The sequence below is a fragment of the Micropterus dolomieu genome, linkage group LG23, assembly GCF_021292245.1.
Source record: "Micropterus dolomieu isolate WLL.071019.BEF.003 ecotype Adirondacks linkage group LG23, ASM2129224v1, whole genome shotgun sequence".
Taxonomy (NCBI): Eukaryota; Metazoa; Chordata; class Actinopteri; order Centrarchiformes; family Centrarchidae; genus Micropterus; species Micropterus dolomieu.
The window spans coordinates 7,432,409-7,449,971 of NC_060172.1; the positions used below are offsets into that span (position 1 = coordinate 7,432,409).

At 40.0% G+C, this 17,563-nt stretch overlaps 1 protein-coding gene across 2 annotated transcripts in view; it reads left to right on the plus strand.

The window, feature by feature from the left end:
* sgcd (sarcoglycan, delta (dystrophin-associated glycoprotein)) overlaps positions 1-17,563 on the plus strand; it is a 167,703-nt gene that overhangs the window by 31,630 nt on the left and 118,510 nt on the right. The gene's annotated exons all lie outside the window — the stretch shown is intronic.

Genomic DNA, 17,563 nt, shown 5'->3' on the forward strand with positions numbered 1-17,563 from the left:
GGGGATCAACAGTCATGCTGCTGTGGTCCTTGTGTAGAGCCTCCTAGTAAGGTTACGGTGTACCTATAAACCACGTAACATGGTGTCAGAAGGCAAGTTCTTTTTTCTCTCTTCGCCAATTGACAAAAGCTTCGCCTAACGCTAAAGCTAGCAAGCTCACAGGCGGCGATTATGAGTTAATCGACATCAGTTTCGAGTCTTTCCACCAGAGAAGTTCACGATCCAAGCTGAAGACTGGAATAAGTGGATAAAATGCTTCGAAAGATTTTGCATCTGGTATGGATTACAGACACAAGCGGACAAAAGTTAATTGAATGCGCTGATTTACACAATGGGAGAGGAGGCGGAAGATATACGTACTGGTTTCCCTGCACCTCAGTCCCGTGGGAAGCGAGAGAATACGACACAGTCAAGAGGAAGTTGGATGCTCAATTCGTAACACGCAGAAATGTGATCTTTGAGAGGTCAAAGTTTAATCAGAGGCAGCAAGAAATGGGTGAGTTGGCTGGCAGCTTTCACACAGCGCTGTATTCCCTAGCAGAGCAATGTGGAAACGGGGCACTACATGATGAAATGGTGAGAGATAGACTTGTTGTGGGTCAAAGAGATAACCGTTTGTCAGAACGGTTACAACTCAATCCTAAATTGAAACTTGATAAAGTCAGCAAGTGAAGAAGCAACAAGAAATGCTTAAAATTAACACACAGTTTTACAGCATACACACGAGGCAGTGCGATAGCGCTTGTTTAAAGCAATTCAAGCCGCTATAAAAGCAGACAGTCAAGAAAGCACAGCAGAAAAGACAGACACTATGCAGAAGATGCGGTGATACAAGAGGGCATAGCCTGCGACAATGTCCAGCTAAGGAAGCAATGTAACTGCAGAATAAAGGGACATGAGACCAGAGTGTGCAAAACTAAATATATGTGTGAAATCCATGTAGCTACGGTGACACTGAGAGGAAGTAGCATCTCTGGGCTCACTGTCAGCTGATGCAAATAGCAGTCCATGGATGACAGACATGGATGTGGATAATGTCAACGCACAAGTCGATACTGGCTAACCAACGTGGGATTTTGGCAGATTCCACTGTCCAAGAAGTCATCTATGCTAACCACTTTCATAATTCTGTTCGGGTGTTAAATTCACCTAGGCTTTGGAACCTTGTTGGCAACAGAACACTTCCACAAATGCATGTCACGCATCGTGGAGGGCCTTGAGGTTGTTCTGTGTCAGATGAGCTCATTTGGGGGGCCACACAGACAGAGCATGATGAGAGGCTGTGGAGAGTGCTGTCATGACTGCAGGAGGTAGGAGTAATGCTTAACGACAATTTTCACTGAGCATGATAATGTTCCTGGGGCAGGTCATTAAGGCATCGGGGGTCAGCACAGAACCTGATAAAGTGTGCATTGCCATTCCAGTGCCCAGTAATGTCAGTGAGGTGAGACACTTTGTGCATGAAAAACCACCTTTGGAAGTTCCTGCCTCACCCGGCTGAGAGAACATGACCTCTCAGAGACCTGCTGAGAAATTCAAATACAACATCTGGCCTTCAACAGCATCAAAGAGTTACTGACGACACCCCCAGGGCTTGCATTGTATGATCCAAATGCAGAAATGCTTGTCTCAGCTGACTGCGTTGTGTGATGTTTGCCTACACTATATCACATGTGGCTGGCAAAGACATTGCAACTGTAGATGTGCTGTCCCAAGCTCTTGTCAGCCACACAGCAGAGGGGCTGCAGGAGGAGGAAATCAACCTCTGTGTTGAATCTGTCATAGCGAGTCTCCCAGCTACAGAAAAGAGAAATCCAGAGACACCAGGACGACAATGCTGTACTCCACCAATCAAAGAAGTTCTGCGTCAAAGAATGGCCAGACAAGTTTTCCTTTGCAAGAGCGTTCCAGCCCTATCTGCCATTCTCAGGTGAGCTCACAGTCCATAATAGTCTACTACTATATGGCAGCAGGATAGTCATCCCAGCATCACTGAAGGCAGACATGTTGTCAAAGCTGCGTGAGGACCACCTGGGAATAACAAAGTGCAGAGAGCGAGCTAAACATTCAGTGTGGTGGCCAGGCCTCAGTAGAGAGCTGACACAAATGATAGAGAAATGTGACAGGTGTAGCCATGAGAGAATAAATCTCAGACAAACAATGATGCCTAATGAGTTCCCACCAAGGCCATGGTCTACTGTAAGAGCAGATTTGTTTCAGACAGAAAACATTACCTGGCCTTTGTGGACTACTTCTCAAGATGTTTTGAAGAGGCCAAACTGACATCCACAACATCTGGAGCTGTGATTTAGCACTTCAAGTCTATCTTTTCTCATCATGGTATACCTAAAGTGGTCCACTCAGGGAGAGGATTGGGGCTTCAGCCATGTGACATCCAGTCCCCATTTCCCACAGAGCAGCGGGAAGGTTGAGCGGGCTGTTAGGGCAATCAAAAGTCTGATTACATGCCCAGGTGCATCACAAGATGTATTTTACAATGTTTATAGCTGTATCAACAAGTGACTACCAGGAACAGACTAGTTGAATACCAAGAACCAGTTTCTTCTGAGAAGAATCCACCTGTTGCCTCAGTGCCATCAGACCATCTTCCACAAAACAGTTTAGAGAAGCCTAATAAAAGAACTAATAGCCATAGTTTACAGCTCCCTCCAATCTGCCATTTTTCCTAATGCTTTCAAAATAGCCTCTGCTAAAGAAGAGCAGTGTTAATGCAACAGTACTGGATAACCTATATCATACCTACTGTTCTTAGATAAAGTCATTGAAAAAGTTTTTTACCAGCTCACTCAAGGTGTGCAGAAGGGTGACGACTCCAAAAGGAACATCGACCAGTTCAGAACAACCTCGCTGCTCAGTGTTGAAGAAAAGTGTTGTTGTTGTTGGGAAGGTGGAGTCACCAGCTTGCTCCTTGTGCCTGAAGAGAGGCACGCCAGAGCACAGCTTCAACTGCTGTTTGAAAGTCCTGGGCGAGGGGCTCTACCGCTGGCGCCGTATGTATTACGTGTGTAGTTTTTTGTTGGTCTTTTTGTATCAGCAGCTGTGATTTGTGTAGATGCTGAAATCTAAAATTACTCCTCTGGACCCTGGTCCGATTGTTATTCAGTCTAAATGAACCAGAACTGAAGGATGAAACCATGACCTTTCTCCTCTCCTCTGAGAAACACCATGCAACTGCTATTGTACATCAAAACAAAACAAATGCTGAGAAGCTCAGATATGAACCATTTTAACTCAGGTTCACAGAATAGATGCATTTTGTCTAAATTTCTGATGCTTAGTTATCACTCCTGAGCTGTTTTTACACCACACTTCCAGCAGGTTACATCTGGTCAGCAGTGTCTGTTTAGTTTCTGTTGCTGTGTAAGTATAGTATAAACAACTTAATGTCTGTTTGGCACGTACTGACACCACGGGTCAGATGCATGCAACTTTGTGTAGGTTCATGACTTAATCTTTCTGCAAAAAAAATATTCTTATACATTTGTTTTGTCATCAGCAAACATCAAAAATGTAATCAAGGTTGTAATTCATAGCATTAATATTGAAAGAAATTTTGCAAAGGGCTTAATAATAAAGGACAAAAAACAACATAAACAGGGAAAGAAAATGTTAATTTCTATGTAAAAATATAAAAAAAAACCAAACTTTTCAAATCACCTTAAGTTTAAAAATGTGACTTTAAAATGTGTAAACTGCAAGTCATGAGAAACAATCAGTGAAACTGCATAACAGCCTAAACAAATAATGGTGTGAAGTATGTGTTTGTACATTTTCACTACACCACACAAAAACATCCTTTTCTGTGTTGGAAATAGTAAAAGCATGTTTTTTGTCTAAGCAGCTTTTATCTATCTGGCCCCAGGTGTTTGAAGTTTTATGAACTGGGGTACAGTCAGTCAGTTAATTAATGAGCAATAAAGAGCAAAATAGGCATTTACTTCTATAAAAGTAGCATGGATTATTAGGTTAAAGTATGTGAACAATAATAAAGATGTTAATGATCAAATGAATCCACATCTGTTGTGCCGCTGTCCCTGTAAGATAAGCCCCGAGTCTGTCTTTCCCTCTTTTTTTATTCTGCCTAGTTTCAGTTTTACTATTTCTTACTGTCCCTGTCTGTCCCATCGCATCTGCTCCACATGCTGTCTCTTTCTCTGCTTAGTAATCCACTGTGCCTGTGATGAGTCAGATACAGATGCAACAGAGTATGACACACACATTTATGTAGCACATACATACAAACACACACACACACACACAGCCATTGCTGTGAATAATACATGAGGTCTGCTTTACAGCGGGGCTTTAATATGAGATCTGCATAAATCAAGAGAGCAGTTTCTCAGATGCTGAGCCGTATGTTCTGACAGAACGCTACACTTGGGAGTGTTATAATGTTTTTAATGTGTCTGCCTGAAGTTTATAGAATAAGGAAAACATTTGAAATGTGGTAGATAAGTTTGAAAGGGAAGAAATCAACGTCAAACACGCCCCCTTCCTATTGTAGCACGCTAAATTAATTATATGCGGTAACAGAAGCTACACACATTTAAGAAGTGAAAACCTGTATAATGGAATGAACTATAGCACAATCAATATCTTTTGAGTTTTGTTGGCGTCTGCATAGCCTTCCATTTTATCAAATGTAATAAGTTTGCTTTTGACACAAATAGTCAAGAATTAGCTCTGTGGTCCCAAACCTGTGCACTTTGGTGGTAATGCCCTCGCCAAAGTGCTATTTTCAGTGTGCCACACCCAGGACAGCAGTGAAGTCTGTTGTTATGGGATGTTTGTTCTCTCCTGAATTCCTTCTAAGTATGTGGGACAAGAAGGGTGAATCCATAAACCAGCCTACAGAAACAATTTTGTTAATGAGGCAGTAGAAATCCATTAATGTACATCAGATCAGTAGATGCTTATAGATTTATCCCTGTTTTCAAAAACTGTAAAACTGCAGGAAGTTGAGGTAGTAGGAAGGTTGGAGGTGAGGAGAGGTATGAAGAGATGAAATATTTACATCAACTGCAATTACAGAGCGTTATGAATATAGATCAGCAGTGGATGTCAGGGAGAATGGTGTTTAGGAGGATGTGTGCTCAAAATCCCTTGAACTAAGTTTAACCTGTGTAGTTCTTAAATCTTACAGCACTCTGTATATATGTGTATATGAAAAGTGTAAAAATCTGCAGCATGCGTGCATGCACTTGGTTTTTAAAATATTTATGTGAATTTCATATTGGCACAAATCCATCCGGCTTAAATGTCTTCAGCAAAACATTAAATCTCTCTGACCTCCACAGCCAAATAGAAAGAGAATTTTGGCTGTGGATAAAATATCCTCTTTTTTTTCACCAGTGTTTTTATCTCTCCTTATTCAGACTTGTGAAGCTTTCTGTTCCGGCCTCTGTCAGAAACAACTCAAAACGCTCACTTTAACATTTAGCAGGGGGGAGCGATATGTTCTAGCGGTTTCTGGAATAAATAAAAAAATACAGCATGCCATAACCCTGTTCAGAAATGTATTCTATAGTAACAAAAGTGTGTAGCCAAACCCAGTGCCAAAGCTGAAATCCATTGTCTTGTTCTGAAACCTATAGTACAAGCATAAAAATGTGCCTGAACCCAGTCTGAATTTACATTTTGGGTTTGGATCTGGTTGAAGATCCTTCATAGTGTTATTATATTATTACTTTTTCACTTTTGTGTTATTTAGCATTAATTTATTATAGCGCATATGTAGCATACAGTGGGCCCTCTGAAAGGTTCCAGCTTCCTGCCAGGTCCTAAGTAACCTCAAACACAAAGAAAATTCCTTTTGTAGAAAGAGAAGCAGCAGTGTGTCAAATGATCAGATCATCTTTATGCATCTGCAGCTTATTAGACCAGAAATGCGTCCGGGGCCGTGCTCTCCACTCATGTTTTAAGCCATTATGAAAATGTGTGTCAAGTCCAACTTGAGTGCTCTACAAATGGCTCTTCGAAAACGTACATTAGCATGGTTCAACAGCTTATCAGCTCATATACAGTACACCGTGATTACTGTGCAGCACACACAGGAGCACACAAACACCAAAACAAATACACCAGTCATGTGCTTGTAAATGCACACTGCTTCTGTGTGATCAATTGCATACACACATACTTGTGCACTGTAAGTTTGATACATACAGATGCACCCATGTACATCTACAAGATTAAATATGAAGTATGATTAATGCCGTGCCACTGACATTAAGGGCAGAATTAGAGAGATGGGAGGAGAAAATAGGGATTCTCTCATGATCCATTCTTAAATATTTATATTATGCTTTTTGGATTTTTTAAAACTGTAAACCATGTGCAGTACAAAGGTGATTATCTGTTTTTATTTAGGTTTTTTAGGTTTTAGTCATTGTGATCTTGAACCAACTGTAAGTGTGTGTATTTACAGTATTACATTTTTTCAAATGCTGTTTGATTAACACTAAAAACATTTTCAGTATGACTATGCAATAATAGTGCAAGTTACTTTCCTTAATTTATTTGCTTTGAAACACCTTTTCTGTGAAAATGATTAATTACAGTTTATTATTAATTTATACTACAGGAAACTGTTATTTGACTTTCCTTGACACTGGTAGCCCACACATTTTTCCACATAGAGCAGCTTCAACATTTGGCAGAGTCAATGTAATGCTAAACATTTACAGAGTAAATTAAGAGAAGATCTAAAGGTTAATGCAATAGCAGTAAGATGTATGAAGCCCACAGTTTGGGGTCATAGTCAGGGTCAGAAACGAAGAGAGCTCAGGGCAGAAAAGTCAAGTCAAAAGTTAATAGAATTTGCATGAATTTGCTCCCAGTGATGACACATAATGATGATTTTACCCTGTCCATGGTTTTTAGTAGGCTGTCAAACACAACAATGTCGATGCAGCTGGTGTCCCGAATGGGCCACTGGTCTTTTATGGCTGATTCTTTCCACGTTGGTCTTTTTTTAGAAAAGGCAACCTCTTAGCAAACAACAGCCATACAAATACAATACATAGTATGATAGAAGACTCAAAAATGTACTTTTGTCCAGCACTATTGTCTTAAAAAAGGTCTGCAGAAAGTTCCCACTAGTGGGGAAGAAGTGAAGGGTCTGTGGTATATTATAATATGTTTCTCTATGTGATCAGCAGCTTCAATCATAAAGTCAGTCTGACTTTGATCTGTATGTTTGTGACTGTTATGTTAGTGTGTAGGTGTGTCTTTGTGTGTGCACATACTGAACAATACATGTCTGCTGTTTGTCGTGCAGGTGCGTATGAGCCTGTGTTCTGCTCTGGAGTGTGTATGAGTGTGTTACTCCTTGCATTTGTCTCCAGTGATGTACAGCTCATCCGGCTGCAAATCCAGCTTCCCTTCATGTTAAATAGGTTCGTTGTGGCAGCAGAGACAGCCGAGGGCTCTCAGATTGAGACAGATTAAAGTGGCTTCACCTCATGGACATGGCGGTCCAGAGTCTGTGTGGTAATGAGCTAAAAAGGAGGTGGGGGGGGGGGGATGATGTGTGATGTGTGATGTATTGGCTGCCCTCCCTTCTGGGTCCTTCCACTCCAGTGAACCATGCCTGTTCTCGAGCCAGAAAAGCAGCCTGGAGGGAGGAGGGAGCCGATGTAATGGTGAGACTTCAGTGCGGTTAACATTTGAGTGTCAGCGTTCCTGCTGATTAGCTGAATTTATTCTCTATCCAAACCTGAATTAGAAAATCCACAGGGTCAGGGTTAGTTCAACTTTTTGGGGAATTGGAGTCACAATCTGCTTCCTTTGGAAAGCAAAATATAGTTGATGTATCTTATTCCTAATTTCTTCAGTCACTGCTGTTAGCTTGACAAATAAATAATAATAGTAATAATAGTCATAACTCAACTAAATAAACTTTAGAAATATGATTAAAGCGAAGATAAAAATTGAAAGTATAGATATACAAACAACAGACTGATTGTCCTAGAGGTTCAGAAAAAAGTATGTCTTCATTTCAACAGAAGAACAGTCAGAACAGATCCTACTATAATCAAATACTGCTGCTGAGACCACCAAAACCTTTTGCATAAAGCAACTTCACACGATCTACACTTAATGACAGGTGAGGTTTTAGTCACATCTGCTTCAGTAAACTGACAGATAAGAGTTAACTTTGTTACTGCAGTGCACTTTAACAGGACATGCAACTAGGGATGGTCGGCCTGGTCTCTGCTGCTAGGGAGAGATTAATAAAGGGGAGGGAGGAATAAAAAACATGAAACACTTCTGTACCTGGTATATCCCCACTGGAGCCTGTACTTAAAGTCAAGTGAGGTGAACTGTTGTGACTGTGGGATATGGCTCACTGCTCCTGAGAGACAGAGCTGAAGCCTGCAGGAGAAGGTTTGCAGCAGCTCCACATTGGACCACTGAAGCAAGAGTCTCCGAGTCCCAGGAGGGGCCAAAGCGGGGCCAGCAGTGCCAACATCTCTGCCTCTCCAGGCCCAGTGGGGGAGCTTGACCTTCCCATCTTCAGCAAAACTATCAGCACTCACCAACTCCACAAAAGCTCACTGTCAGATGTTGTTTATTCATGTTTGCTGGTTTACTGAATACATATTTCTGCAGCAAATTTGGCAAAGTCATAGTGATGTCTCTGAATTTGAAGTGGGAACTGCTGTCATTTTTCACTCAGTGAGGATAATGGAATATATGAGTTTGTACTTTTGACCTGGGTGTTAACAATATTCTTGCCATTCAAGCGGTGGTTCATCCTAAAATGAATAATTTTTTTAACTGGACTTCTGATGATTTCTTCAACAGCTCACACGGTTGTAAGCTCGGACTAAGACTTCAGTCAGCAGGGATAAACTCTGTAACGCCAGCTAATGGAGGGCACAGCCTATATGAACTAGGACTTGAACAATTGCCTCTCCTTTATGTGATGACCCATGCTCTGATATAACAGTAGAGGCTTTGGAATAACATAAGCAGTCAGGACAGGAGATGACCTCAGAGCTTCCGAGACATTTACCTCCCGCTGTAACCTGAGAGAGGACTGCCACCTATATTTATGACTCAGAGTCAAACACACACACAGAAAAACACGCAACTCTGTCAGTCTTTGTTTCTCTCACACACCAACACACACACACACAGCTGTGATGCTTGTTTTGCTGGTTTATGGCAGAGGGAGACTCAGGCCGGTGCAGTGGAGTGGCAGCTAGAGAGTTTTCAGTCAGCCTAAGTGATTTTTCTATTGACCTCTGAGTGTGACTGTTTAGTGTCTTGGAAACAAATCATTATCTCTGTCAGGCATAAGCCTGGAGGGGATCATGTGTTTGGTCATGTGTGTGTGTATGCGTGTGTCTGTCCGCAGCTAATCTTGCATAAAACTGAACCCATCAGCCTAATATTTTTTGTGCACATTTGACTGTTTGCTCAAAGATTTGCAGTATTTGAAAAAAAAAAAAACCATTTTATTGACTGCTCTGTTATACCGCCTTTGACGCCTCACTCCCCTTAATCGACCGGTAGGTAAGTAAGTTGTTTAGTCAGTTAAGTTACATACGCATGTGTGTAAGTTAAGTTATGTTATATACGCACCTAAATTGTTAACTTACGTACCTTAATTAGTCAACACTGACTGTTTGTTTCACACGAGATGTGAACAGAGTCCTCCGTGGTGAAAGTCCTGTTTGTTTGATCCATCCACATTCACTCAGTCAGTATTAACGCTCAGTGGTTAACTCTATAGTTTTGCAGATTTTAAAGTGTTTTCTTGTTTATTTAGTATTTGACCAACCAAATGGACTGATTAGTGTAGCATCAAGGATGAGATGCTTCACTGGCTTCCACCAGCAAACACGTCAGCACTCTAAAGAAAGACAGAGGTAACGCTTAAGTCATGAAATTCAGTGTCTCTATGGTAGTTGACTGGAACTTTACCACTGCAACACTCATTTGCCTATTATGGCCTAGAAATCAATCATTCATGACAATCAGCTTATTTCAGCTGCATGGCGGCTTCCTGAGGAGGCTTGAATTAAAAAAACTGAGAGGTTTCAATCCAAAATTAGAAACCTTTCATGAAAATTCCTTCTCATTTCATGAGAAGCATTTTCCATTTTTAGGGCTTTGAATTCTTCAACGGTTTGAGTTCTACCCTTTTTCTCATGATAACCTATGCAATTATATCTATTTTTATGTGGGAAAAGCTACAATGTGAGGCCATTTTCCTTTTGCAGATAGACTCTCAGTAGATAAATATCCCTGGCTCTGCTGCAGATTGTTAGTGAAAGAGCAGCAATTTCCCCTCTGATTGCAGCCTGCCTTTCTCCAAGCAACATTGATAAGCTTTTTTTTTTACAGGTTTCACTCATGGAAAATGGGGTGGGTAAAGAGAAGTTAAACAAAGAGAAGATGAAGAAGCTGGAGGAGGAGGAGGAGGAGGAGGAGGAGAGGCAGCTGACGTTGATTATGATGATGATGCTTTTGACTACAAGAAAACCAAGAACTATGTCTCCATTTTAGCATTTCTTCATCAGACTATAATAATATTATGATATAACTGACTTTATATGGCCCCAGTTATCTGTTTTGTCCTCAACCATCAACCTTCTGAATGAATTTCGGGTTAAAGAAGAACAATGCCTATGACGCTCAGGCTGTCAAACTTTGTATTATCTGTTAAATCATCAGATCTGGTGATTTAAGACTCCACTTGACCAGTGACTCGAGTATTCTCTTAGCCTTTTGCTTTTTGACTTCAATGACTTGCTATACCTAGTCTGAAATTGAACAATTATGTTATTAAAGAAATAGCAGTGAATCAGCTCTCACTCCTGACCGCGGATATAGTTTGAATCAATCCAACAGGAACCAATCACACTGCACAAGCATAAGGGAAACCTGTTCAGCAGACAGCAACAGCAATTTGAAACCCAACGATTACGATTCGGGCTTTGGGAGTTATAGGTCTTGACTTTGTACTTGACTCAGAATTTAGAGAGATAGACCAGTGGTCGGCAATAGGCGGCCAGCAGGCCAAAGCTGGCCTGCCAGCAATAATATCTGGCCCGTGGCCAGATTACTTAATAGCGGCAATAGCGGCTGGTGGTGAAACAGATCTTAGTCATGACAGCAAAATTTACTCATATAATAGCTTCCTCTTAAGTAATTGAACCTACAAAATAAAAGCGTAAGAACGTCTTTGCAGCAGTACTTCATGAGAGCTTGTTTACTGAGAGCTTTTACTTCTGAAGTTCTGAAGGAAATTCAAAAAAGTCTCTAGCTGTCAGAAAACGTGAGATTGGATTCCGCTGAATGAGAAACGCAGGAATTTCCTGTCTGGAGATACTGGGGAAATGAAAATAAGCGTTCCTAAGTTTGATGTGGACCAATTGCACACACTCCTGCACATGCTTAATTTTGAACATATAAAAACGATCTCTCCTTAATCAATTTGTTGAAAAAGGAGAAAAATAACTCTAGCAGCAAGTGGGGATTGAACACACAACCTTTCAAAGAGGAGTTCTGTCCTGTACTGATTGAGCTACAACAGGCAAACAGCATATGATGGCTAATGAATGAAAAATTGACTATGTTCTGGCACGCCATCTAATGACTTGAAAATAAATTGTCCCAACGCAAAAGTTTACAGTTATGTATTTCTGCTGGAGAAATTCGTATTGGTTCATATTTGACTTTTGCAGTGTTGTGCACTTATCTAGTTTAATTGCAATGGCCAACTTTAATCGATGGTACAGGCTTCTTCAACTTTGTTCAGTAATTGAACTAACAATTTATTCTCAACTACCGTCAAAAAGGCCAACCATTCTCAAATATGATAAACTGCTGCTTTTCTCACTTTTGATCGCAAATTGAATATCTTTGGATCTCAGATAATTACATTATGATAATACCAAAAAACTAGCCAACAGATGACATGATAATGCTTTAATGAGGTCTTTCATGCATCCCTGAGTCTCCACAATGATGTTGCTGAAAGTTATTATCATATCTCTAAAACAACAGTAAAGATCCAGGTGGTAAGAAAGTTGCATTTTGGCTGTGAGAACAAGTTTAAGTGTGAACCAGATAAAAAAAAAGATTGCCAGCCAGGGTCAAGCCTCCAATAGTTTTCCTCATTCACGTCCAGCTTCTTCCCCCATGAATTAGTCCCAAGCTGCATCCGAAAAGCCCATTCTTGCCACTAGTCAACAGAATGCAGAATTGGCTGCTGGCGGCATTAAATCCCATGCTGTTGATGAGATCGGAGTTACTGGCTCTCACTGGGGACAATTAAACCTCAGTACCTCCAGCAGCCTTTACTGAAAGGTCAACAGAGAATGAGATGGAAGAAAGAGCCATGAGGGAGACAGAGAGGGAAAAAAAGTCGACCCACGACCGTCGGCAGGCTGTTTTCACAGTTCACATGCAATTCATTTTAGCAAAATGAAAGGAATAATGAGAGCGAGACAATAGGCGTGCATTGCATTTCAGAAGTGTGAAATGGCGTTACAGTTGAAGACACTAATTACATTTGAGGCAGTCTGCTAACTTCATGAAATCAGTGCTCAGGGGATGACTAATAAAGCTCAACTTCAAAATGTTATAGTCCCTAATGGCAAAATTTGCTTTTTGCAAGGCAGCCAACAAAATGCATGATTAGAAAACATGAAGAGATAAAAACACAGAAACATACAGAAGTTACAAGGAAACGTCTGGTAAATCACTGGCTGACGGATACTTGAATGTTGCTGTGAAAATGTGTAATTTTGGTCCTGCTGTTTAATGCCCAAGAATGAACAATCAGGGGGCCTTAATGGAAGACAGATTGAAGTACACTAAATGAGGATTTGTACATGTTCTACTGCTGTGTATCACTGTAATTAGGCTGCTGGGCAACTGTACTAATTGCCTACAAAAATAGTTCCAAAATGCAAAGATGAAGTTGCGGCAAGACATTAATTTCAAAATATAATCAAAATAATCAATTCATAATCCCATTCATTACTCATTAGATTTATAAAAAATTAAGAGGTAATCCAGGAGCACCATTATTAAAAGAAATTAATTGTTTGAGGCATTCTCACTAAAACAAATATCTTCTAAGAGAAACCAATTCCAGAGATTTTACCATGGTAAGACATTAAAACACAAAACATACTCATTAACAGTAGTAATAATAATAATAATAATCTTTATTTGTAGAGCACTTTTCAAAAACAAGTTACAAAGTGCTTTAACAAGTGTAAAGACAATAATACCCAAAAGACAATAATACAAAAACAATACACGATAAAAGCAAGAAAACATTGAAAAGACTAAAATACACATTTAAGATAAATATAAAATAAGTAAAATAGAATAAAATAAAAGGGATAAAATAAAGTCAAATAAGATCGGGAAAGGCTCTCCTATAAAAGTATGTTTTAAGAAGGGACTTAAAAGAGTTCACTGACTCAGCCGACCTGATTTCCTCGGGCAGGCTGTTCCAGAGCCTCGGGGCCCTGACAGCAAACGCTCTGTCCCCTTTAGTTTTCAGTCGAGACTCTGGAACAGACAACAGACCTCTGCCCGAGGATCTCAAGGTACGTGCTGGTGCGTATGGGACTAAAAGGTCAGAAATATAACAAGGCGAGAGGCCATGAAGAGCTTTAAACATGCTGAAACCAGGCACATAATTGCCGCAGCAAACAGAGGGTACATAAAATACATAAAACGTAAAATATGAAAATATTTCTTCCTTTATCATTGTAATTGATCAGTCACATTGTCCGATCCCTTAAAAAGCTGAGAGAAAGCCAAAGTGCCCCCTGCTGTTTTAGTGGTTAAATCAATTCCAGAGCACATTGGATGAGTAAAGTGCTTTCATTCAACACGAAGAAGAGGATTTACAGCCCTTTTCTATTATCTATAAGTGATTCCCTTTGGTCACAGCAAACCGACGATGAAAATTTTTTTAGACCAGTTAGGCCATAAAGTATAACACTCAGATTATTTGATAAAAATAATATTTTTTTGCATTAGGAATTGAATGATTAGTATATTGTTATTCAGAAGCATGACACGTTATGCTCAAGTCTACCAGAGCATGACCAACAAATGTACTGGATTCAGTGCTGATTGTAATGTCACTGGCAACTATAACAGCTGCCAAGTTGGAGATCCATTCTGATCCATTCCCCAGAATTTAAATTCTTTTCTAAATGTTTTTTTCACTTCAATGCCAGCAACTTTCTCTACTTTCCAGAGTCATAAGTTATTTAGGCATTGTTTATGAAGGATGAGTCCACATTACTTTGTTTGAGTAGCAGTCTATTTAAGCTGGTTTGGTCTACCTCCTGGTGAGAGTCGAGTGGCTGACTGCAGACGTGTTTAGAATAAAGTTGGAATGGGTACAAGACAAGTTGAAGATATAAGAAGGCATCAAACTTCTGTGGAGCATTTTAAACTACAGTAATGATCCATCCATCACACTGTTTGCTGTGGTGTGAACAATACTGAGTTGAAGTTCTGCATCACAAGTTAACTGGCGAACTGTCTCTGCTGGTCCTTCTGAGGTGATATTGGTGTTTGATCGTTCACAAAACACACACATACAAACACAAATGCTCTGCTAATGAGGCATCAGGTGGCTAATGTTAGAGATGAAATGGTTATGTGCTGAAAGTCATTAGTTTGAGCCTGACAGACTGAAACACCAGGACTCTTTTCGGTAATTACTCCTGCTGACATACCCTTGAGCAAGGTCCTTCATACCCGCTCATGACATAATTGCGTGTGACCAAATAACCAAACAAATATGGAATAATTCCTGCTCTATCAGTCAACCTGTCTTGATCATGTGTAGGACATGCAACGTTTTGTTTGCTTGAGAAATAAATTGCTCCTACTTAATGTTGTGGCTTTAAAAATTACATCTACAACACAAAATCATCATACATCCCTGTCTCACCTCTGGTATTGTTCCTTCAAATCTAAAATCAGCTGCAATAACCCCAAAACTTATTCAGTGTGTAAGTTTTAGTGGCATCTAGTGGTGAGGGTTGCGAATTGCAACCACTGGCTCACGGTGCATTCACTTGCTCCTCAGATGGTCCCATTTCCTGAGTTGTGAAGTCGATCTTCTGACTTCAGTGTGTGTTCATGTGCTCTTAAGTGGGAATGTGGAATCAACATGGACGCTACTACAAAGATGTGTTGAATTATCATTATCAGAGCATATAAACAACACGCAGACATCTAGTTCACTCTTCATGGACAGCAAATTAACCATTATAACCATATTACAAATTACATGTTTGCAACATATGTATATGCATTATGTGATTTTGCATTGTATACTTCTTTATGTCCCATGTCCCATTATTTCTCTTTTTTATATAAAGATTTAAGGAGGAAAAAAAGATTCTGATTATTCCGATGTCACATGGACGCACCACTAACCCCTCCCTTTCAAAGCGCACAGGAGAAGCTATGGTGGCCAACACGCTCTGTCTGCTCTTGTGGGTCCAAATTTCTCTTCTTTTCTCACTTCTAATAAATCTTTATTGTTAAATGTGTGTTGAATATAAACTCCTCTTGGGAATTTCACCATTCAATGTGAATTTATCTGAGAATATTCTTAAATAAGGAAATCTATTCAGTGATTGGTCCTTGGCTACATCGTCATCCAAAATTCTGTTTGCGGCACAGCAAAGTGTCATAAAGACTGACACTTTACATTTAGTCCTACACTTCACTCAAATTGGGACTATGATGCTTGATAACTAACTTTTAAGCTCAGCTTTTAGCCAAGAATTTTGTTTACTCTTAAGTCAGTTCTTAGCAGTGTTCTTATGAGTAATTCTGAGAAGCTTGATAAATACGGGCCCAGAACCCCTTCTATTCTATTCTTCTTCAATTCACCAAACTGCACCTCCTGCCCGTTTGACCACCATGAGGTTTAGAGCCTTCGGCCGCTCTGCCCCTCGTCTCTGGAAGTCCCTTCCACCAGACATCCATAACAATCACTTGCTTTCTATTTTCAAATCTCACCTAAAACACATCTTTTTAAACTGTTCATCTAGTCACAGCAATTTTTTGTTTCTAATTGACTATGTACCCTTACTGTTTTTTTGCACTATAATTTAGTTTTTGTTAATTTTACTGATTTATTGCTACACTATTATTTCATTCTGTCTTGTAAGGTTATCTTGAGTATTTTGAAAAAGGCCCCTAAATAAAATTCCTTATTATTACTATTATTATTATTAAACGTCTGTACTTTTGTTTTGATAATTACCTCATATTAGCCACACATTTGTATTTCCTCCCCATTTTGTCTTTACCTTACAATACTGGATGCATTTTCTGAGCTGTCCTCACAAGATGGCTTTATTAACTGTATAATGTGGTTAGTGGTATCTTCCTGCAGCAGCAAATATGGAAAATTTGTAACATATGTTTTGACAGAAAGCAGCAGATTTCTTTGAAAAAAAAAAAGATGAGCCCCAACATAGGCTACAACACATTCTTCTTCATGGACACCTGAATCTCCAGAGATGACGCGGGCAGAGCAGCTTTTGTGGCAACTGAAAATGACGTATGTCACCAGCTGCTAATCAGTAAGGGCAAAAGGTTATAATGACGTGAAAGGTAATACTGGGCTGTATGAAACTATTTCTAGGTTTAAAACAAAAAGATCTAACACGCAGTTACAAGACTAAGTTACTCTACCTTACATGAAAGGCATCTCCTGTCCATGACCTCTCCATTACCATTGAGAACTCAGTGGTGTCCCCGGCTGAAACTGCAAGGAACTTGGGTGTGACACACCACCAAACTCAGTTCAGGTTGCCCTTGCAATAACTCTCTATCTCTTATTGTTTCTAAATGTAGCACTGGAGGCAGTTCAGCATATGATGAGGTTGATGTCCTTGGGCTGCATCCACATTGTTGAATTTATTGTGCTATTTATTTGGCTGGGTCTTAAATGTAATGTAAGTGGAAGAGCATCCATTTTCTGAGATACATCAAAGTCATCGACCCGAACTCCAGAGACACGACTTCTCACCGGTGTTCTCTGACTTTGTCTCCTCTCTCTTATTACACTTCAAAAGGTATCTCAGTTTCACAGGGTTACATTCTTCCTGTTTGGTGTTATGCTTCCCAGGTAATGGTCTGGGTAACACAAGTCTTACTTTTCTGAAGGCTGTATTTCAAGAAATAAGCCTTACACAGCACATTTTTAGTTGATTGATGAGGTTAAACTCAAAAGTCTTTAGCAACAGCACTTCAAAAAGGTTTGGTGATACAAAACCCTTGAGCTTCCTGCTACATGACAGCCTCTCTGAATTCTGGGAGCCCTAATATTGGCCTAGTTAGCCATAAGAAATCTAGCATCTAAATGGTTAACATCCCGTTTCTTTCCAGAGAAAAGAAGAGAGATGAGTGCAGAAGAAGTAAAATGGTCAAATTAGAGGTAGTAGGCAACAAAAAAGAGTCACCGAGTGAGTCTAAAGAGACTGAAAGCAGTATAAAGAACAGCAGAAGAAGAGCAGAGGAA